Source organism: Bombus fervidus, chromosome 18, assembly GCF_041682495.2.
Source record: "Bombus fervidus isolate BK054 chromosome 18, iyBomFerv1, whole genome shotgun sequence".
Classification (NCBI taxonomy): Eukaryota; Metazoa; Arthropoda; class Insecta; order Hymenoptera; family Apidae; genus Bombus; species Bombus fervidus.
Genome location: NC_091534.1, coordinates 4,619,090 through 4,644,083, shown reverse-complemented (window position 1 = coordinate 4,644,083; position 24,994 = coordinate 4,619,090). Strand labels below are relative to the sequence as shown.

The following is a 24,994-nucleotide window of genomic DNA, read 5'->3' as shown; positions in this document are numbered from 1 at the left end:
AAGAACTTCTATATCCTTTAAACGTATAGACAAAATTTTATTCGACTGTTGAAACCGACGTATTTGATAAAAAGACGTGCGATTATAGAAAATTTAGGGAACGCACTGATACAAAATTATATTATAAGACGGTAATATGACCCGCGTAGGAAAACTGCAAAAGAAATAGCAGAGAGTGTTATAAGTACATCGGAACATTTCAACGAGAAAATAAGAGTTCGTAAAAATTTCACTAATGCCACAATTTTGTTAGCGATAATAGAATGTACCGGTTCTTTGCAATGAAAGTTATTCCCCGGTACTTTAGTTAAAAGATAAAATAAGCAAAAACGAATCTTTGCATGCAAAGGTAACTTTCTTCTCCAAACTCTTACCGAATAATTTAGTTGAATGGAAAACCGCAGCAGGGATACTTAACCCTGTGTGTATTTAATTGTGTAGTGTATTTAATTTGTACTTCACAATTTGTCCAACTGGACATTTGGTAAATTTTTCTAACTTCGTTTCTTGGTAACATATTGGTGGTTAACTCCCATCAGTCAGGATACCATCTTACAGTTTGTTTATTTTATTTCTTTAGTGAGGTCAGTGGGACGTTTTCTTTTCAGTCTCTTTTTTGTTTAGTTTTTACTCGCTTCAGCAGTTAGGTGATTTGGATATGTTGCCGATATTTCCTTATATTTTTCTGCGTACCTGCTAATTTCTTCTTTGACCTTTGGTTTTTGTAAGCCTTTGTGTATATCCTCGTCCCTGACATACCATGGGGCGTTGACTACTGTTTTGAATTTCTTTTAGAGGCGACTCTGGTTTATTTACGTGACTCATTGTTGCTGCCTCTCCCCTCATATTCCGTGCGTACAAATTGGTTTTATTATCGTTTTGTAAATTGTTAGTTTATTTTCCATGCTGACTTTAAAGTTTTGAGTAGTTAGCCAATACATCTGTCTTCTTTTTATCCGTATTTTGTTTATAATTGATTTAGTATAGTGGAATCTAAGTGGAGTCTCACTATTTAACATGCTTTGTTTGTATTAGATGCATATCATTCTGCTGGACATTAGGTGCTTTCCGTTTTCGTATTGTAAATATAATGTGATTAAATTGACTGGCGTTTGCTTTTATCTTCTAGTCATTTTTCTATTTTTCTGATACGCTCTGCTAGTAATATGACTGAGACAATTAGAGTATTTGTTTTACGTCGAAGGCACGGGAAGTAATCAAATTAAGAAATCACTGATCATTTCCTCGCGTCGTTCGAATCATTTCGCTTAGGTTTAGAGGTTTCACGAGCAAGGTAAGAAAAATTCAGACTTTAGATATCGTGGCAGAGTTTATTATGTGAATTCAACAGAGCATCGGTCAAGAATATTAGGACAGAGTGTGATATAACGACTCTCGATTGACGACTCTTGATTCTTTGGTGGCTAACGGAGGATCAACAGCCGCGGTGCCGAGATACATTAATGGCCGTCAGCCCTGAGGTGATTTTGGAGTAGGACGTGTAGGGTGCCAAACAAATACTCGGTGGTATTTAACAGTATATTTATTAACAATTCTCGCTTTCGACTCTTTACGTACAACTCTCGATTGCAACGGACGATTCTCACATCTTGTTTACAATTCAACTGTTTTCTTTATCCGATTCCTTTCTTTTTGTCGTCCCTCGATATCCCTATTACGCACGCGTTCGTTAGGTATCCGCGACTGTTGCCACGTACGCCTTCTTCCAAATATTCGTCGAAAGGACCATACGGATATCTATAGTTCATTAGACCTGTCGGCACTAGAGCTTCGGTGATACCATTGGAAATTTTTGTTGTCGAGTGCCGCTAAGCCCTATTCGAATTTTCCGACCTTTTCTGCTTGTCAGCATTTGCGCTTTATCGCCGACATTGTCTGTATGTCGGCGATCTTTCCGAGTTACTATAATTCAGACCAAGGAAACCGTTCTACGGTGTCACCTGACTAGTACAGTTGTGTCGTCCGTGAATGTTAGTATTTTGCTGTTGGTAGTTGTACGCAATCCAGTGAATCTAAATAGTTTTGAAGTGGATAAGTCGTGATAGTTGCGGAAGAAACACTCGGATATAATTAACAATATATATTTATTAACGAATACTCTAGATATTATACTTTGCGTAGAACTCGCGATTACTATTGGCGGTTCACGATTACAAGTTCGACTTCTAGGCAATGCGTACGATGAGCGATACAAGTTCGGATGATGATTCCTCGAGATGTGTTGCGGAACTCTGGTCAGCTATTGACTATCGACTCGCTACTGATTTCTAACGACTGTCTACGGATAGAGATCATCGGATTCGCCGAGGAAAATTGTCGTTAGGAAAGTAAGAGAAATTGCTGTTAATTGGTTGATTTCTAGGTTAGTGGTTGAAGATGGATGCTAACCGCCTTTGAGGAAGTTGCCGGCGGGAAGCATCGTATGTGTGAAAAGCAGATTTCCCGTATCTTCCCGTAACAGGTGATAGATTTAGGGACTGTTAAGACAAAGACTATTTGTTCGTTTGAAGAACATGAGCTAAACAAATCCTAGGATTTATAGCGGGTCTGTAGGCTAGCTGAAAATATAGTGTTAAGATGTATCGACATCTGCCAATCATCTTATCCGAAGAATAGTATCATTGTGTAGCGTGAGACTGGATAGAAATCGTTAGAAAATTTAATGCCGAGCGCCGCTACAGTTGTAAAATTGAAGTGGACGAGGAAGTTAGAGGATTGTGACGGTGCAAGTCGAAAGGGACTGATTCCCTATACAAAGATAAGTCGAGGATAAAGTAACAATTTTTGACACAAGACTTGGTTTTCTAGAAAATCAATTATGAAGTTGCGTCCACTTGACTCGCTACTTTTTAAGTATACGCTTACTTATATGACGGAACTTCACAATCCATTATCTGGGAAACGAAGACGGAAGAAATTTTATATATATCTGAATGCACGTCTTAAAATACCATTTATCCTCGTACATACTTATACGTTTTCTTAAATATTTTGTCTATTCGATAACATGAAATAACAAAACATATTACTTCAGCCAACGCTCATACCGCGTTGAAAATACTCGTTCTCGTCCGATCACGAAAGTCAAGCAGCGCTGGGCACGGATAGTACTTGGATGGGTGACCGCTTGGGAACTCCGTGTGGTGTTGGCTTTTTTTACTTTTCTTAACACTTAACCGACCGAACGGGCAGATCACCCTCTGTGAAGAACATCGCTGAGTGACCGAACGGGGAAATCTCCCTTTTTGACTTTAGCAACGCATTTTCTTTTTTGTTGTTATCGTTATTATCAGCTATCGTTTACCTGGAATTGTTCCCAATTAATTGCAACTCTATTTCTGCTTTTATAAAGTACAATATGTAACAAAATACACCAATTTAGTGGTTATAAAGTTAATTGAAAAATTACACTATCAGTTATGACTAAGTAAAGTTATAGTCGAACGATACCACACTGTAAAAAAATATCATCGCAAAATATAATTGACCGCTTGAATAATTTGTAGACTCCTTTATTTTTCAAGTATTAGTGAATATTAGTCCCTGTTACTTGAAAAAATGTACGGTGGACAACGTATAGGTTGGCTTGTGCGGTCGCGGTGGTCAGAGAAGCGTATTGCTCGCTTTAGCGCGCGCGGTTGGCTAAGTGTTAATGAACTATGGTCGTATACGTGAAGAAAATATCTTTTTAGCATTAAACGATTGTCACCATACGTTGTATCATTCTCTCATACATATTTACTTATATATTGCATTGTTTATATTTTCCGATAATGTTACATGTATTTAATATTCGGAATTGGAGAATGTACATTATACATACGTATGTCGTTTGAAAGAATGCAAAAATACATGTGCCGAAAATTGTGACACAAACGGAAGGGCGATGATTCCCTGCGCGCGATGAAAATGAAGTAGAAAATGTAAAATGACATTTTCCGCATTGTTTTCGCAAAAATCAATTGTGAAATTCCCTTTACTCAACTTCACAATCCATTTTCTTGAAAACGAAGCCAGACAAGATTTTACATATCTTTTTTATGCTCCTCCATAATTGTATGTCGTAAATATTTTTTATTCAATGATGTTAAATAACAAAATTGATTACTTCAACTAACGCTCATACCGAGCTGAATGCGTTCTTTGTCGTCAAAGTACTGTGATTCTTATCAGTAGGTCGGACCTCACTGACCAAAAATACCAGGCGTAAAACTTGTTAGTGAGATTGTCAATTTATACAGTAATATTCAATAATGAAAAGTGATAAATAATGCTAATTATAAAAACAATCGAGAAAATAAGAGAAGGAAAGAAGGTAGATAGAGTGAAAGAAGCAACCAAAAAAAAAAACAAGAAATACAGTAAAAAAAAAAAAAAGTACAGTAAAAAAAAAGGACAGACAGGAGCCAGGAAAGTAAGCAAAGAGAAAAGCACAACAGAGGACGGGGACCGCGAAAAAAGCGAAACCATGAATTCACAGATAGCTCCCCATTATCAGCAATACGAACGAAAAATAGGTTCAGCGTATTGCAATCACAAGAGTCCTGCCTATCTCGGACACAGCAACACCCTTAAATAATAACAATAAAAGAATAATAAGGAAACAGAAGGAAAACATAGGGAATAAAGCAAGTAGGCATACGGCCTCTCATGACGGAAAGTCACAAGTCCGAAAGAGAATAATGAATGGACCGAGAGGTGGTATACCATCATCAACGAAACCCTCAACGTGCCAGGCGTATCCCAGCGAAATGGACAACGCAAGGGGACCATCTCCAGCGACAACGCTATCGAGAAGCCAGACACAAGCCGGACAGGCCAGTAATCTCTACAAGGAAGAACGCTGACACCACAGCCCCCACAAATAGAGCCAAACCGCTTCCAATATACATCACCCACCAGGACTCGAAGTAGACAGTAAAACTCAGTGAGACATTCTAAACACAAAATCATTCCATCTTAAACGAATAGACGCAGATAAACACGTGCTATTCCTACAAAGTACACCAGACTTTAACAAAGCTAAAGAAATCGTGAATGTAGTTAAGATAGCCTTTTACGCATATACACAAAATCGGAGATGCATCACACTGTCTCACGAAAGGTTCCATACAATAGCTTCTTCGAGACAGAGATAGTCGCAGAGTTGCAAGCACTACAGATGTCGTTCGTGCCCGGTGTGTCGCCTCAGCGGTTCCCGGGCACCCCTCGATCGCAAGAGGGACGGCCATCGTGGAGGTTTTAGTCGGTTGGAGTCCGACATTACCACCCCGCTCTTCCCCCGAGAAGCGGTGGGTGTCCGTGCGGATTTCCTCCACGAAAAAATATCCCCACAAAGCAATATTAGTAACCTACTAAAAATGAACCGTCTAAATTACTTTAGAGTAAAATGGGAAAAAATAAAAAAAAAAATGACATAACGCAATATCAAAGATGTAAACTGTATGGAGCCGGACGGACCAAGCAAGTGCAATATCAAAAAAGAAGACGCCGTAAACAAAGACAAAGTGCACTGCGTGAACTATAAAAACTACGGATATCCTGCTTTGTATAAAGAATGTCTAAAACTCGTTGAACTTTGCGAAAATATCAACAAATGCAATGAATAAAAACAAACGCATTGCTCAAATAAGTCGCAAATTCATCCCGTAGTTAAAGTTCGCGGAAATCCTTAGACAAGGAACAAGCCGAAACCAAGTCTCTGGAACCATACCCGAACTGAACGTAATAAACTTATCCAAAACTTCAAAAAAAGCATATTCAAAGCCGTAAATGAACAACAAACACAATTAAGAGAACTAAAACAATCATTGAAAACGCATGAAGAGAGGATTGACTCTTGCCCAAAAGGTGGCTCATACCTAGTCATATGCCTTGGAGACACACAATTACAATTCTTTAATTTACAGGCAAATAACATGCTCAAAACCATAGACTACGATTGCAACTATAATGCTCTGGTATTTCAGATAAATAATAAAAAATACATCTTACATCCGAACTGTAGAAGCACAGAGTGGCGGACCCAGGTACAAGTACAAAGAAACAAACTAAGAGAAATTGCAAAATCAGCTCGAAAAGAACTGCGACATAAATATCCACAGCAATATCAACCTAACACAGAGACAAATCGACTCATTTATAGAGAAAATAGAAAAAAAAATATAAACCGCCCTTCAATAATCCGTAGTAAAAATGAAGCAAAAGTCAGCTTTCCAGCCCTATAATAAATCTATAATAAATCTATCTAATTTATCTACAATAAAAAAAAAAAAAAAAAAATAGAAGACAAAAGCTTGATATCGTCCAAAATAAACAATCTAAAATAAAACTATTCCTACGCTAAAAGAGAAAATTTGGAATAATTAAGGTACTTTTTGCACAAAATAAAGCTGTGTCTAAAACAAGAATTCGCAAACAAAATAAAAATATCTCTAAAAAGGACTCTGCTAGCATGTCCCACAGAGCAATCAAATTTTTATATCAAAAAAACGAAACTCTATCCCATCTCTCAAACTGCTTTCAGACGAGTCCATTTAGCGCGGTACAAGCGCTAGTTGAAATAAGTGATTTTCTTATTTGCTTTTATTGTACAAAAAACGAATATTTGAAAAAATATAAATGTGTATAAAAAAGTGTGATATATGGTATTAGTCGCGTAATACTAAAACATTTCTATTTCTTCATGTTTGGATTATAGATCATTAAAAATAAATTATTAGGAAAGTAAAAAAGATTGGAAAAATAAAAATGTCAACACACGTAGTTCCCAAGCGGTCACCCATTTAAGTACTTTCTTTATCTTAACTTCCGTTATCGGACGAGAACGAGTTCTTTTTTAATTTTTAATTATAACATTTATTGCCCAAGAAAATACAGATTACGTATGTTACATGATCAATAAACAAAGAATTTCAGTTGAGAAATGGCTCTGGTAAAAGTATCGTTAAACTTGACGGCATGACGTAGCCATAAAATATTTGGAATAGGATTTACGTGTTTTTTACATTATGATAATTGATTGTATGAAAGTTGCTCATAAGCGGTACTTTTATACAATACTGGCCTCTTTTCTTCTTTTGCCCTGAGAGTTTCGTGATAAAACTGAACAAGCCGGTAGTTTATTTTTAGTTTTTGTGAGGTTGACTGTTGAGGTTGACTGAAAAGAGGCGGAAGACAGGGTAGGGAAGGGATGGAGAAAGAATGTCATTTAAATATGTTACAATATTTACATTAATTTTACAAATGGAGAGATTGAACGCTGGTGACGTTTCGTGGTTCTCCTTTTCTTTTTGATTTCTGTATCCAATAATACTTTTCTATGTTTTTTCTGTGTTTGTCTTTTGTGTTTTTTGCGGAAGAGCCATATTGTATCTCCACCTAGCATCTACGGACTGTACATGAGCCTGTCTTGAGTGTATTTTTTTGGTATAATTCGTTTGGAAATAGACAACTGAAAATTAAGCTATTTTCTTTTATCTTTGCAGCTTGAGCAAAGTGATTTCTTGTCAGTTTTAGGACGTCACAGTCAATGCGGTGTATGTTGGCTAAATCATATTTATTTATTTATTTTTTTTTATTTGGTAGACTATTTACAATCAATTCTCATAGAGAATTATATGTAAATTATTTTGGTGTGGTACTGTAATTTGAATCATAAGAGTCTATAGTATGTTTGATTCTAGTTGAATCTAATGCTTCGAGCTAAGTTTTGGTGGTTGTTAACTCTTATATTATATCTGTTTCTGAACTTGGATATTTCTTCTTTGACTGTGGGTATCTTAAGGTCGCGATGTATAGTTTCGTTGGTAACATACCACAGAGCATCTATTATATACCTTAGAGTTTAAATTGGAATCGTTGGAGAATTTCTATGTTGGAATTACTCGCTGTTCCCCATAGTTGGATCCCATAGGTCCAACAGTGATAAGTCTGCTGCTCCATTGCGTATGTTTAGCGTTATAGTTTCCTCCAGCTATGAATCTATTGCTCAGGTCTTCGAGGAATTTATCGAAGTTTTCTTTGGAAATAGAATGGGCATAAAAGGAATTTATTAACTTTTATTAATTATATCTAATTATATATTATTATTTTATTTGTTATATACTAAAGCTGATTTAATGTATAAATCTATTCTTCATTTGACCTAACTGATTTATTTTTGCCATTATCTACGCAATATTGTTTTGATCCAATTTAATAAATTATAGAATAATTATATGTAACTTGAACTTAATCATACAGAATTTAGAATCATAAATATGTGTATACTGGATAAAAATGAGCTGTTATGTTTATCAGATTTAGCTTTTGATAGTTTCTCCTTTAGCGTTGAACGTTTTTGTCTCTTTCTTTTTCTTGCAGTAGCTATTTTTAAATAGAGAAGATTATAAGCAAAGCATAAGCAATGAAAGTATAATAAAAGAAAAAGTAAGCTATGATTTTTATGATTTGAAATATGTATGTATAATACAGTACCATTTTACTAACAATAAGGGGAATAAAACAAGGAACAATTAGTTAGATTACTAAAAAAAAAAAAGTTACCTTTATTCAGATATGATAAGATACATATTTCAAATTAATGTTTAATTAAGTAACAGTTAAAATAAAAGAAAAGTCAAAAATATACAGAATAAAAGTATTTGATTAGTTTAATAATATGTTTCTATTTGCATATTATCGCACATTTCAATGTGTGTACGCCATTTGTTAAAAATTATAAAGTATATTCATATAAGAGATACGAACATGCTAATTTATATATGTAAATAATTATATATATATCGATGTGCGTGCATTAAGCAAAAGCTATACGAACTACAGCTTTAACTTCTTTTCGACAAATTATACATTGAGTAAAATTTGGAGAGCAGTAATGGCAAGTTGCTAGATGTCCACAAGGTAGGAATGTAATTGTTGCTTCTCGTTCAGTGCAAACTTTACACGATCGAGTATCCTTCAATTTCTGATTTTCTTGCTCCAAAGCAACTAAAATAGTAAACAGTATATTTAAATATAATATATAATACAAATTTATTATACGTATACAGATTACATACAAATGTATGATCTATCTGTGTTTTTATTTTTATTACTTACCTACTTCCTCAACGAGAGTCATTTCGTTTGTTTCTTTTTTCTTATCGGATCCCTCATGATTCTCAACTGTAGTTTCTATTGGTGCCTGAAATAAATATAATGTACATAAGTACATATTGGAATTATTAATTATACATATGGTTCATGGTGTACGTTTCTTTTCTTTTTACTTACTTCTGCAGAATTTGCATAGAAATCTTGGGCTGTTACATTATTACTGTATTCACAGCCCGGTGCTTCGATTATATAACAATATCCAGGAGATGAAATTGCATGTCGATTCCATGGATCTTCTCCTGGTATCCAATTTCCTCTACCAATTCCACAATGGTGACAGATAACTATGTTATTCCTTTCGTTGTAGTAGAAGCCTGCATCGGCTAATTCTTTACTTCTCATATATGTATTAGGCCATGTTGCGAAGGAATTTACTCTGGATTGATAATTAGCATAATCCAAATTTTTTAGTTTCGTAACTTTTTTTAGTCCCAAATGGCTAAGTCCTTTAATTGGCACATTACCGTTTTCGGTGTGTTTTCGATTACTTGATTTAGTTTTGTCTGTTTCTTTACTCCGTCAGAGAACTTTAGTTCTGGAGAGTATTTTCGACTTATCCGGTTAATTCGTTTTATTTTTGCTCCTTTGTCTTTTTTAATTTTATCGGCTAGCTTTTTGCGCAGCTCTATGATTTTGGGGCCCCCCTCATATGACGCGGAGTGTCCGTAGCTATTGTAGTTAAAGCAGAATATTTTGCCCTTTTTTACTGCGTCTTCTTTTTTTATTTTGCACTCGCCCGGCCCATGGTGCTCAGTGCATTTTAGACAACGGTAAATTAGGTTACAGTTTTGATCTGCGTAACCTATTCGATAACATTTGTGAGATTGAGTAACGTCGTTTTTTCTTATTTTTGCCCATGATGATTTTTTCCCTATTGACTTTTAGTAGTTTTCCTATGTTGCTATTGGGGGATATTTGTACTATGTAGATTGGGAGCAATATGTTATTCTCCCTTGATTTTCTTGTCAGGAAACGCGACACTTTCGTGAGATGTATGTCGTCTATTTGTAAGGCTTGTAAGTCGTCCAGTATTTCTGTTTCTGTGAAGCTATTGTCTAGTCCTTTTAGCAAATATGTGTGTTGTTTTTGTGATTTGGATGTGCATGTGTAATGTTTAGATTTTGTAGGTATAGTACGTGTTTGTCAGCGTGTATTCGCTTGATGTGAAAATTTCTGATTTTCAGAATGTCTTATATAAGAACTACGGTGTCTTTTGGGTCTTGGAGGGTTATGTAAATTGGTGGAGGCCTGTTACCTTTTGCTGGTGAGAGGGCGTCCCTGAAGCTCTCTCTCTCACCAGCAATTCCAACAAAAAACAGATTGGAAGTACTACAATCACAGGAAACCAGTTTATCATTACGTCAGGATCACCCACAATCAATCACAACAAATGAACCACGAATACAAAATACGATCGTGGAAATCATAAGAAAGAAGAACGAAAAAATGCAAAACAAAGCAAGCACGAAGACCACGTCCCTAGTGGAAACTTCACACATTCGAGATAAAACAAACGACACACGGATAAACATCCCCCCCCCTCACCGCACCGAGGAAGCCGACGATACCTCAAGAACAACCTACTTAACCGGTCAAACAAAAAGACCAACCCCATCGACAAAGCCACCGAGGGAATAGACGACATACATTTCACGAAAGTGTCGCGTTTATCGACAAGAAAATCAAGGGAGAATAACATATTGCTCCCAATAGTACAAGTATCCCCCAATAGCAACATGGGAAAACTACTAAAAATAAATAGACTAAATTACTTTAAAGTATCAGAGATAAAAATAGGAAAAAACGACGATACTCAATGCCACGCAAGTCATAGAATAGGTTACACAGCGCAAAACTGTAACCTACTTTACCGCTGTCTAAAATGCACTGAACCCCATGAGCCGGGCAAGTGCGAACTAAAAAAAGAAGACGCAGTAACTAAGGACACAATCTTTTGCGTTAACTACACAAACGACGGACACCCCGCGTCATACAACGGGTGCCCCAAAATCATAGAGCTGCGCAAAAAGCTAGCCGATAAAATTAAAAAAGACAAAGGAGCAAACATAAAAGGAATTGACCGGATAAGCCGAAAATACTCCCCAGAACTAAAGCTCTCTGACGTAGTAAAGCAACAGACAAAACTAAATCAAGTAATCGAAAACGCACCGCAGACAGTAATGTGCCAATTAAAGGACGTAGCCATTTGAGACCAACAAAAGTTAGGTAATTAGAAAATTTGAAATATGCTAGTTACGAATCCAGATTAAATTCATTCCCAACATGGCCTAATACATATATGAGAAGTGAAGAATTAGCCGATGCAGGCTTCTATTACAACAGAAGAAATGATATGGCTATCTGTCATCATTGTGAAATTGGTAGAGGAAATTGGAGTCCAAGGAGAAGATCCGTGGAATCGACATGCAATTTCATCTCCTGGATGTTGTTATATATTCAAAGTAGGGGTCTGTGAACACATTAATAATGTAACAGGCCAAGAACTTTATGAAAATTCAGTTGAATTAAGTAAAAAGAAAAGAAACTTACATGAACCATATATATAATTAATAATTCCAATATATACTTATGTAAATTACATTTATTTGAGGCACCAATAGTAACTACAGATGAGAATCATGAGGGATCCGATGATAAAAAGGAAACAAACGAGATGACTCTCATTGAGAAAGTAGGTAAGTAATAAAAATAAAAACACAGATAGATCATACATTTGTATGTAATCTGTATACGTATAATAAATTTGTATTATATATTATATTTAAATATACTGTTTACTATTTTATCTGCTCTGGAGCAAGAAAATCAGGAATTGAAGGATGCACGATCGTGTAAAGTTTGCACTGAACGAGAAGCAGAAATTATATTTCTACCTCGTGGACATCTAGCAACTTGCCATTACTACTTTCCAAATTTTACTCAATGTATAATTTGCCGAAAAGAAGTTGTAGCTGTAATTCGTATAGTTTTTGCTTAATGCACGCACATCTATATGTATATAATTATTTACATATATAAGCTTGCATGTTCATATCTCTTATATGAATATACTTTATAATTTTTAACAAATGACATACACACATTGAAATGTGCGATAATATGCAAACAGAAACTAATTGTTCCTTGTTTTATTCCCCTTATTGTTAGTAAAATGAAAATGTATTATATATATATGTCGGAGATGAAAGGACAACGGGGTCCCCCGTTGGAATTACTTGGAAAAACCATTCACTTGGAATAGCATTCACGAAATAACGCAGACAGAGTTATTCGAAATTTGAGACAATGAGCTTAGGCTTGAGGCGACAACCGGTCGCCAAGCGTAGCCACGGTCACGGGATGAACGTTCCACCTAATAGAAAAGTGCAAATATTATGAGACACACATTGTGTTAACAATCAAACCCCGGGCAGGAGCAATGTCGCAGCTACGCGGGTCTACCTAGCAACGGTGGCTGCAGTTTTGTTGGTATCCCGGGCCAACGTTCAACAAAACGAACGCAATCGTAAGGAGAGGAAACCTTTCATCAGTCAAATGTTTTGTGTGTCGAGTGGTGGTAAGTCACTGGTTAGAGGGTCGTACTCCCATGCAAGTTCACGAGATATGGTCTCCAGAATGCAAATTTGTCTGCATTGAACACTGCGACAATGTACCAATTGGAACAGATCCTGATGAAATTCTACCGACAGAACGAAGAAATAAAAATATATTATGTCGTTATGGTTTAGAATATTCGCAGTCGTTTGATTTTAATGACCATCAATTTGTAAGACATGTAGAAAACCCGACAGCATATGAACTTAGCCGTTTGGGATTATAAAAAGTTACGAAACTAAAAAATTTGCATTATGCTAGTTACCAATCCAGATTAAATTCATTCGCAACATTTCCTAATACATATATTGGAAGAGAAGTGTTAGCCGATGCAGGCTTCTACTACAACGGAAGAAATGTAATGGCTATCTGTCATCATTGTGAAATTGGTAGAGGAAATTGGAGTCCAAGGAGAAGATCCGTGGAATCGACATGCAATTTCATCTCCTGGATGTTGTTCTATATTCAAAGTAGGGGTCTGTGAACACATTAATAATGTAACAGGCCAAGAACTTTATGAAAATTCAGTTGAATTAAGTAAAAAGAAAAGAAACTTACATGAACCATATGTATAATTAATAATTCCAATATATACTTATGTAAATTACATTTATTTGGGGCACCAATAGTAACTACAGATGAGAATCATGAGGGATCCGATGATAAAAAGGAAACAAACGAGATGACTCTCATTGAGAAAGTAGGTAAGTAATAAAAATAAAAACACAGATAGATCATACATTTGTATGTAATCTGTATACGTATAATAAATTTGTATTATATATTATATTTAAATATACTGTTTACTATTTTATCTGCTCTGGAGCAAGAAAATCAGGAATTGAAGGATGCACGATCGTGTAAAGTTTGCACTGAACGAGAAGCAGAAATTATATTTCTACCTCGTGGACATCTAGCAACTTGCCATTACTACTTTCCAAATTTTACTCAATGTATAATTTGCCGAAAAAAAGTTGTAGCTGTAATTCGTATAGTTTTTGCTTAATGCACGCACATCTATATGTATATAATTATTTACATATATAAGCTTGCATGTTCATATCTCTTATATGAATATACTTTATAATTTTTAACAAATGACATACACACATTGAAATGTGCGATAATATGCAAACAGAAACTAATTGTTCCTTGTTTTATTCCCCTTATTGTTAGTAAAATGAAAATGTATTATATATATATGTCAGAGATGAAAGGACAACGGGGTCCCCCGTTGGAATTACTTGGAAAAACCATTCACTTGGAATAGCATTCACGAAATAACGCAGACAGAGTTATTCGAAATTTGAGACAATGAGCTTAGGCTTGAGGCGACAACCGGTCGCCAAGCGTAGCCACGGTCACGGGATGAACGTTCCACCTAATAGAAAAGTGCAAATATTATGAGACACACATTGTGTTAACAATCAAACCCCGGGCAGGAGCAATGTCGCAGCTACGCGGGTCTACCTAGCAACGGTGGCTGCAGTTTTGTTGGTATCCCGGGCCAACGTTCAACAAAACGAACGCAATCGTAAGGAGAGGAAACCTTTCATCAGTCAAATGTTTTGTGTGTCGAGTGGTGGTAAGTCACTGGTTAGAGGGTCGTACTCCCATGCAAGTTCACGAGATATGGTCTCCAGAATGCAAATTTGTCTGCATTGAACACTGCGACAATGTACCAATTGGAACAGATCCTGATGAAATTCTACCGACAGAACGAAGAAATAAAAATATATTATGTCGTTATGGTTTAGAATATTCGCAGTCGTTTGATTTTAATGACCATCAATTTGTAAGACATGTAGAAAACCCGACAGCATATGAACTTAGCCGTTTGGGATTATAAAAAGTTACGAAACTAAAAAATTTGCATTATGCTAGTTACCAATCCAGATTAAATTCATTCGCAACATTTCCTAATACATATATTGGAAGAGAAGTGTTAGCCGATGCAGGCTTCTACTACAACGGAAGAAATGTAATGGCTATCTGTCATCATTGTGAAATTGGTAGAGGAAATTGGAGTCCAAGGAGAAGATCCGTGGAATCGACATGCAATTTCATCTCCTGGATGTTGTTCTATATTCAAAGTAGGGGTCTGTGAACACATTAATAATGTAACAGGCCAAGAACTTTATGAAAATTCAGTTGAATTAAGTAAAAAGAAAAGAAACTTACATGAACCATATGTATAATTAATAATTCCAATATATACTTATGTACATTACATTTATTTGAGGCACCAATAGAAATTACAGTTGGGAATCATGAGAGATCCCATGGTAAAAATGAAACAAACGAGATGACTCTCGTTGAGAAAGTAAGTAATAAAAATAAAAACACAGATTGATCACAAATTCTTTAATTTGTATGTAATCAGTATACGTATAATAAATTTTATTATATATTATATTTAAATATACTGTTTACTATTTTAGCTGCTCTGGAGAAAAAAGAAAAATAAAAAATTGAAGAATGCTCGATCGTATAAAGTTTGCACGGAACGAGAAGCAACAATTATATTTCTACCTTGTAGACATCTAGTAACATGCCAGTATTGCTCCCGTGCTTTTACACAATGCATAATTTGCGAAACAGAAATTATTGCAGTAACTCACATATATTTGCCATAATACATGCACATCTATATATATATACATAATTATGTACATATATAAATTAGTTTATACCCATCTTTTATATGAATATACTTTATAATTTTTTAAAAATGACGTACACACATTAAAATGTGTGACACTATGTACGGTTAAATTAAGTGTATATGTATATATCAGGAAATGATAAAATATTTTACTTTTAGTACTATTTCTACAGTAATTTGTAAATGGAAACATAATATTAAACTAATCAAATACATTTTTTCTGTATATTTTTTACTTTCTTTCGTATTTTAAGTGTTACATAATTAAACATTAATTTGAATTATGTATCTTATCATATCTGAATAAAGGTAACTTTTTTTTTTTAGTAATTTAACTAATTGTTCTTTGTTTTATTCCCCTTATTGTTAGTAAAATGAAACTGTATTATATATATAAATTTCAAACCATAAAAATCATAGCTTACATTTTCTTTTATTATACTTAGTTATCCTGTTTTCTATTCGTTAAATAATGCCAATTAAAAGACAATTCTAATTTTTATATTAATAAAACTTCGAAGTTTTAATGCAAGGAACTTGTTAGTTAGAAGTTTATGATTGTAAAACTGAGCATTTTCAAGGTGTTTTACAACTTATTTGTTCGCTATATCGATTTCTATTTATAATTCAGTAAATAGTTTATAGTTCAGTAGATGAGAGCAGTATCATGAGACCGGCTGTTATGTTAGTAAATACTTGCGAACTTGTATAAACTATGTAATTTCCCACAAATTTCAGTACACTGGTCATCTGTACGGACCAACTGAATGATGGATAGAAGCAATATGACGTCAAAGTAACGTGTAAAAATGGCCGTAAAATAGCCAAAATATGCTCAGTTTTACATAGTCATAACTTTTAAACCAGTAGATTCCCCGCCTTAAAACTTTTATTTTCGCATTCTACGCGTCGAAAATTAGAAAATTAGAAAAATTGCAAGAAAAGGTCAACAATTTTTGGTTTCCTAAAATAAAGTTAGTCGAGGACACTATTATACTTATTGTACATTTATGTATTTAGTATAGATATCTCCATGTATGAATACTATTTGTATTCTCCCTACTTTTTGCATTATCTGAGAGAGAGTGTGATACCTCGACACTACTCGGTACCATGGTCGTATATCGTGGAGCACAATCTCTGTCCTTCAACATGATCTTCAACTCACCTGTAAGAACGCGCTATTCATCTCTATCATTTTATGGGAGAACTACATGCATGGTGTCGATGATAACTATTTATACGCTATGCATAGTGTTGAGATTTGAATTACGCGGCGTTTACTTCAAATGGCTTGAAGTTACGAACATACAACATAATTGAACATTACTGAACCGTTGTGTTACATATGAATCTGGCCTTATATTTAGCGATATCAATATGCAATTTAGAATCGAAATTTGAAATCACGTTCACATATCTGAAATGCCAAATACATCTATATATTGGTCAAAAATTCGATGTCAGTACTATAGCAAGGAGTGAATAAGAATTCAAAGTACAGGAAATACGCTATTGGAAAACTTTAAGTTTCGTCGTTAAAAGTCACAATAAATTAAAAGGTTTTCATTCAGTCATGCAAGGTTATTAAAAAATGTTTTGTTTTCTAAGGGAGAATTTCAAGCAAGTCTCTATCAAAAAAGCTACGCTTACATCTTAATATGTAGTTATCATCAATTTCTCGCGCACTTTATTGAACAAAGCGGTTCAGCGATTCGTACCAATATACATAATATAAACTCCTCAGTAACCACTAAATAAGATAATATGTTGGTAATAGAAAAAGAGTCGTCTTTTTATTTAACAAGTTTTAAATTTCTTTTAAATATTAAAAGTTTAGATGTCTCACATACAAGTTTAATTTTAACATAATTGAGAATAAAGCTTCTTCATAAAAATCATATTTAAAATATTACTACAACTTTTAGAATTTTAAATGTTGGCTATTCATTCGAAAATACGTTTCTGAAAAATTGTTAGTATAAATTGGATCTACAAGAAAATAAAATAATTAAGAATAGCAAGCAATTATATATAATGGATGCTTGTAATCTTATGAATAAAAAAAAAACAACAATCGGTTCTGTACGCTTTATTTCCAGAAATGAGTAACCTATGTTGTGCAATTTGCGAAATTCATTTTGTTGAAGTTCATGATCCATCGGCAAAATCACATTTTATTGTGATACCGGCAAACAATGAAATGCCGGTAAGTCAAGGGCAAATTCTGCCCTTTCGAAAATTGTCTATTCCATAATATTATCTTAATGATCTTCATGATCTTTATATTTTACTAACAATAAAATTTTAGATTACTTATTCACTTAATATCTGACGTTATTGCTTCGCCAGTAATTGGTACAAAAAGATATATATTTGTTATAACGCATAAACAATTTTCTGAAACTGGTAGATTGGACAAAATTTTGTGAAATCTTAAACTAGTCGTATATTCAAGATACAAATCTTTGTTGACTCTAAATATATTATTTCAATGATAAACTGGCTTTTATTTCTGTCAGTATCAAGAATTAAGATCAGTTACTACAGAAGTTTATAAAAGTTGTCTTAGGTATACGATACGAACTAAGATAGCTCCTTTGTGGAATAAAGTTGATGATTATTTTGTTCAAGGAAAAAATTTTTATAACATTTTAGAAGGAACTAGAGCATTAAAATTAGATATACTTATAGGAGGTAATAGAAAATCTAATTTTATTCTTCGTATAACTAATATTAAAATAATGTGAAAAATATCAACATTAAAAAGTTTTTAGAAAGGAAAATGTATTTGCAACTTTATTCAGAAATACTTAAAATTCCATATATAAGACTTGAAAACTGTCTTTCACCATCTATTATATCACATTTTTTAGCAGACCGTAAAGAATACGGTGATTTATCTCGTTATAATCTCCCATATGTACATGTGTTACCAAGGTAACTAATTTATTCCATTTATTGGAATATATATGTATATTTGGTTTATTTTCTGTAGTACAAAAAAAGGCAAACTATTATCTGTATCTAAAGATCTTCCAGCAAAATGTGCTTTCAAAGATTATGACCAATTACGTACACACTGGAAAAATATGGTATAAACGACAACACCTATGTTTATTCATCTTGCAATTTCCTTTCAAATATATTTTTGTATATATATATACACATATATATATGTGTGTGTGTGTATAAAGTTTTTGTATGGATATTATTTACCAAAAAATAAAGATGGAATTTTATTTTGTGAAATTAAATTTTCAATTTCCAAATCTAAAGTTTTTACATATCCTCGAATGTGTGTAGCAAGTAATCGATTAGAAATTATTCCAAATAGAGAAGAAGAATCTACAATTACACATTTTTTATCTGATATGCTTATGAAATTACCTGGAGTTTGTGGTAAACGGCTACAGATATCCAAAGATACTCCCCATTTGATACAGTGAGAGTTACACAGAATATTTAATAATTTCTATTCAGTAGTTACAAATAAAATCTATTCTCCATTATTTATGATATAGCGGTCGAGGCCCGTGATAGTTGTAGTTGGCTGTAAATGTCGCTGCCGGGGGTCTATTGTATTTACTTTCTAATTATTGTATCGTGAAAGAAAAATATCGGGCTACAGGCATCGGGGATTCGAACCTGGGTCCCGAACGTTCATAACCTAAAGGCTAACCACAATTTTTTTTTTTTTTTTTTATTAATATCGTTTATTTAGCCAAAGTTTGTTTTTTTATACATTTTTGTGATTCATAATAAACAATGAATTACAGTAAGGTGTGTTAGGCAAAAGTACCGATACGCGACGGTACGACGTAGCCATGCTGTATTGTGCATCGGAGTTTTTACAATTTTTTGAGTTTTCATTCTTGTGTTGGGTTCCTGGATTTAAGCCGCTGGGGAGCGGAGCTTCTGTGTTCTTGTTTTTGGTTGTTGTTTTTGTCCTGAAAACTTAGCCGCAAAAACAGGACGCTTCGGTAGTCTACTTTTTGTGTACTCTGGGACTTTGGGGGGGTTGAGGGGGAAGGGGGTGTTAAATAGGTTTATTTACAATATTTACAAAGTTTACATCTAGGTTGTACGGAGGCAGAATTGAATTTTGTCGATTTAATGGTTTTCTCTCTTATTTTATTATGGATTTGGTATCCACCAATATTTTTTTGTGTTTTTTCTGTGATTGTCTTTAGTGTCTTTTAGAGGGAGGGTCTCCACCTGGTGTCTGGGGTCTGTCCGTTTAAGTTTTCCTCGTAGAGTATGGTTTTGATCCCTATTTTTCTTTTTATGTGGTAAATTATCGGGATGTTATTTTGGTCTTGGAGGTATTTTTTTTTCGTCTAGGTATAGGAACGCTTCTGGGCGGATGTAGCCTGTTGTCAGTGTGTTTTTGTAGTATGGGTCATTTGGGAATAAACAGCTGAAGATTATGCTATTTTCTTTTATTTTTGACGCTTGCGCGAAGTGGTTTCTTGTTAGTTTTAGGATGTGACAGTCTATGCGGTGAATGTTGACTAGGTCGTAGATTGTTTTCTTTTTTATATATTTTTTGAATCCGCTGTGTGTTCGGATCTGTAAGTACTCAGGCAAGCTCTGATGCATTTTCTTTCGAATACGCGAATTTTTTCCATTAAGGCGGGTGATATGTTGTACCAGATTGGGCAGCCGTAGGATATGATCGGTCTGATTAGAGCTTGGTAGCATAGAATTTTTACTTTGCTCTTGAGGTGTTTGGAGTAGAATAATCTTTTTGCTCTCCAGAACGCTTTAATGGCCTTGGAGATTTGGATTTCGACGTGTTGTTTGTAGTTCAGTTTTTCGTCTATGTTTATACCGAGGTATTTTACGCAGTATTTGTGCGTTATGAGTGCCTCTTCGTTTGCTTTTTCTCTTAGTTGGAATTTTTTGCAGTGTTCTCTTTCTGCTGGGCCGATTTCACTTGACTTGGGTCTGAACAGTATGGTTTCGCATTTGCCTGCGTTGATTCTTAGTTTCCATGTGTGGTAGTAATCGTTGATTTTGTCGAAAAGCTCTTGTAGCTCTGTTTTTATTGCTTTGGTTTTGCGGCCTATTACATAGATGATTAAGTCATCTGCGAAGACTATGGAGCGTTTATGGGTGGATTTGTTCAGGTCGAAGAGATTTAGTAGGTCGCTATTGTAGATACTGAAAAGTAACGGAGAATTCACTGTCCCTTGTTGAAGTCCATTTTTTATGGCGAATTCTGTGTTTGATGTATGAGAACCTTCGGTCATTACGAATGTTCTGTTTGTGATCATGTCCCAGACTATTTTGATTAAGTGTCTAGGGAAGTTTTTCTTTATTAATTTGTAAATGAGACCTGGGATCCAGACTGTGTCGAAAGCTTTTTCGAGGTCTATTAAGCAAGCGGCTACTCGTTGTTTTGCGTTTAGCGCCCAGCAGATATCCGACGTAAGTTTGTTTATTGCGTGGATTGTGGAGTGTTTGTATCGAAAGCCAAATTGATTTTCTGGTATTATGTTATTTTTTATGCAAACGGAGGTTAGGGGGTTGTTTATGATAATTTCGTATACTTTGCTTATGTTAGGGAGGAGACTTATAGGTCGTAGGTTTGCGGGTGATGAGTCGTCTTTATTCTTTATTTCGATGGCCATTATTTTGGCTTTTTTCCATTTTCTGGGGAAATATGTGTTGTTTAGTGCGTTGTTAAAGAGTACTGTGTAGTACCACTTTATTTTGTTCGGTAGGCGTTTAAGTAGGATGTTTGGGATGCCGTCGAAATTGGAGGATTTTTTATTATTTAGTTTGGAGAAGATTTTGTTTAGTTGATTGTAGTTTGTAAAATAGTTTATTTCTAGTTCTGGTTGTTTGGGATTATCTGAGGTGTTTTCGTTTGAGAATGTGCAGACTGTTTTATTTAGCGTTATGTCTTGTTTTATTTCGTTTTTGAGTTTGTTTGTTTCGGCGATGATGATTCTGTTTAGTTGTTCTCGGCCCATGTGTTCGTTTTGTGTGTGTGTTTTGGAGAAGTGGGTGCCGATGATGTCTAGTTTTTCTGTTGTTTTAGTTATTATGAAATTATCCTCGGTGTCTTTGTTGGTATTGTATATCGCTATACCTGCTTCTTGGATAAGGGGGGCTTTCTCAAAGGGTAATTTGAGAGGTGGGATGGAGTTTTGATCTTTTGGTCTGAAGATTTGATTTATTTATGGGAACATGTTGGCTGAGTTTTTGGAGATGTTTTTTATTTTGTTTGTCCAGTAGTGGTTTATAGAGTTTGTGAATTCTTGTTTCTATTGTGCTTTTATTTTGTGTAGTGGGTATTTGAGGAATTCCAATTCCTCTCTTTTGTCGTATGAGTAGTTGTATTTTATATTGTTTATTTTGGAGAGTATGTAGCTTTTGTCTCGCTGAAGTTCTTTTATTTTATTGTTGATATAGGGATCGCAAGAGTTTTTTTGTTTTAAGATTGGGATAGACTTTTGGAGTGCGATTTCTATGTGTTTTTCTATTTCGTCTATGTCTTCATAACGATGCGTCGTGAGTTCGAATCTCGGCTTGGTGGTGGATATATTTGCACAAAGGGTGGAAAAGGTTCAACATTTCGCGTAAGTTGGAGACCGACGCAAGATTTCGCGTCAATAGTATGCAACAGGCAGAAGGATAGTCTTTGCGTATGTAAGCACCAAGGGACCCCGACGATCACTCACAGAAAATATGTTCAAACACTGCCACCCGATCTTCGTGGAGGTTTTAGCCGGTAAGAATCCGGCACTACCTTCTGCTACATCTCCTCCTGTGTTTCTCGCCCCCGACACAGGGTAGCGAAAGAAGGTGTCTATGAAGATTTCCTCCACGTTAAAAAAAAAAAATTTTTTTTTGTAGTATGAAAGGAGATACGTTTAGCATTCCCCTAGCTAAGGATGGAACACATATATAAATAATAAAGCACTGTCGCCTTTCGGCGGCACTTGCCAGATTTTTTTTTTTACGAAGCTGTCCGCACCTTCTGCGAGCAAGTTACGCTCGTAAAGAAGCGGGCGGAAAGGGAGAAAGAGAAAAACTCACACCCTTGTCGGGTAACGCGGCGGAGGGTGATAGCGGTCAGGCAGCCCACAGTCGCTCCACCGCCGCCCCCCTCGGACCAAAAATACCAGTGTGGACGGTGATAGGGACAATGGCCTCCCCAAGCGTCTGATTAATCAACTAGGAAACTTATAGGATCGTCTCAGTAAATCATTTTACGAAAGAACAATGGACAGACTTCAATCGCGCCACCTGGGACCACGAGCGTGAAAAACTGTTGTAAACAAACCATGTAAATGTTCGCGATTATTATCATTTTACGTTTTACGTTTACATTTGACATGATGTCATACACGCCATTCGTGTAATCGCTCGTGTATAATTTAGTAGTAATTTGTGCAATAAATCGTGTAATCCAACAGCTGGAATATTAACACTAAGCTTAGCAGGCCTGGTGAAATAACCGGTTTCAAAGTTTGTTTAAAAATTGCATATTCGTTGTTATTTCTTTTGATCGTCTAACTTTATGTAAATTCTTGTATTCTTAATAATTCTTATATAATAATTCTTGTATTATTTTGTAGGTTTACAGACATTTCGATTGCGTGGAATCTGATATGATAAAATATAATCTAATATAATGAAATACACTACATATGTAGGAAGCTTGGAGACTAGAAAGTTTCGACGAAGATGAATTTCGATATATGTCTGTCTTAGAACTACTAAAACAAACCATCAAAAACACTGAAATGCTAACAAAAATGATAAGCGAACAAAATGCAGTCCTCAGACAACAAACGCAACAAATCACAGCCATGTTGCAACTACTTACAAACATGTTAAGCAAAAAATAAACATGGACATGCTTAAAATAGTAGCCTGGAACTCTAACGGTCTACAACAGAGGGCCCTAGAAACTAAAACATTCCTGTATCACAACAACATCGATATATTACTCGTATCAGAAACGCACTTCACCACAAAAAGCTACATAAAAGTACCTTACTACACTATATACGACACCAAGCATCCCTCATTAAAAGCTCACGAAGGGACCACAATAATAATAAGAAACGATATCAAGCACCACCTACACAGCCAAGTTAGTAAGGAATATTTACAAGCAACCGCCGTTACTGTACAATCTAGCAGCGACAATTTACAGCTGTCAGCGGTATATGTACCACCGAGACACAAAATTACACACAAATGTGGGAAGAGTACTTTCAACAATTAGGAGACAAGTATATCGCAGCGGGAGACTACAACTCCAAGCACACACTATGGGGATCAAGGATCACTACACCTCGAGGTAGAGTCCTGGTAAAATACATTTAAAAAAAATAACCTCAATCTATTATCCACAGGAAGACCGACATACTGGCCGACAGACCTGAGCAAAATCGCTGACCTACTTGAGTTTGCAGTTACAAAGGGATAACCAGAACCTTCGTAAAAAAATCAAAGACGCATACTCCGAAGTCAAAGACATTAAGGCAGGGGTTCCTCCAGGAAGCGTCTTAGGACCAATACTATACACACTATACACGGCCAACATACCAACAACTACCAATAGCAAAATACTGACATTCGCGGACGACACAGCTGTACTAGTCAGGCACACTAACCCTGTAATAGCAGTCACAATATTACAAAAACATATCACAAAAATAGAAAAGTGGCTACAAGCTAAACAAATTAAAGATAACCCTAATAAATGCAACCACAACACATTCACACTGCGAAAACAGATAACACCAAACATCTTCATGAACGGCATGCAAATAATACAAACAAGGCAAGTCAAATACCTAGGGCTACACATAGATACACTATTCACATGGAAACAGCATATCAAATCAATTATAGACAAAATACAGACAGCAAGAAGACAAATGCACTGGCTAACAAGTCAAAAATCCAAATTAAGCACAGAAAACAAATTTAAAATATACAAAACAATCATAAAACCAATCTGGACGTACGGAATTCCACTATGGGGAACAGCAGCAATGAGCCATGTAAGTAAAATTGAGACAATACCAGCTAAAATTCTTAGAACGATAGTAAACGCCCCATTGTATGTTAGAAACGAGGACATTCGGAAAGACCTGAGAATACCAACGATCAAGGAGGAGATTAACAGACTCGCAAGTAGGTACAGAGAAAGAATAGCAACTTTTTTTTTTAACGTTTATTTTTGCCAAGACTTGTTTTTTAGTACATTGTAGTAATTCACAATAAACTATGAATTCTAATAAGATGTGTTAGGCAAAAGTACCGATACGCGACGGTGCGACGTAGTCATGCTGTATTGTGCATCGGAGTTTTTACAATTTTTGAGATTTTATTTCTGTGTTGGGTTCCTGGATTTAAGCCACTGGGGAGCGGAGCTTTTGTGTGTTCTTGATTTTTGGTTGTTGTTTCTGTCCTGAAAACTTGGCCGCAAAAACAGGACGCTTCTGTAGTCTACTTTTGTGTGTTGCGTGACTTTGGGGGGGGAGGGGGAGGGGGTGTTAAATA

The 24,994-nt window shown here is 35.3% G+C and overlaps 1 protein-coding gene and 2 non-coding genes across 4 annotated transcripts in view; 2 read left to right on the top strand and 1 right to left on the bottom strand.

The window, feature by feature from the left end:
- The window catches only part of LOC139996450 (fatty acyl-CoA reductase 1-like), a 294,969-nt gene that overhangs the window by 145,709 nt on the left and 124,266 nt on the right, over window positions 1–24,994 (bottom strand). The window lies entirely within an intron of this gene.
- On the top strand, window positions 3,055–3,173 carry LOC139996773 (5S ribosomal RNA). The gene has a single exon (XR_011802352.1). It is a non-coding gene; the product is annotated as a 5S ribosomal RNA (ribosomal RNA).
- LOC139996782 (U6atac minor spliceosomal RNA) lies at window positions 22,322–22,428 on the top strand. Its single transcript, XR_011802361.1, has one exon. It is a non-coding gene; the product is annotated as a U6atac minor spliceosomal RNA (small nuclear RNA).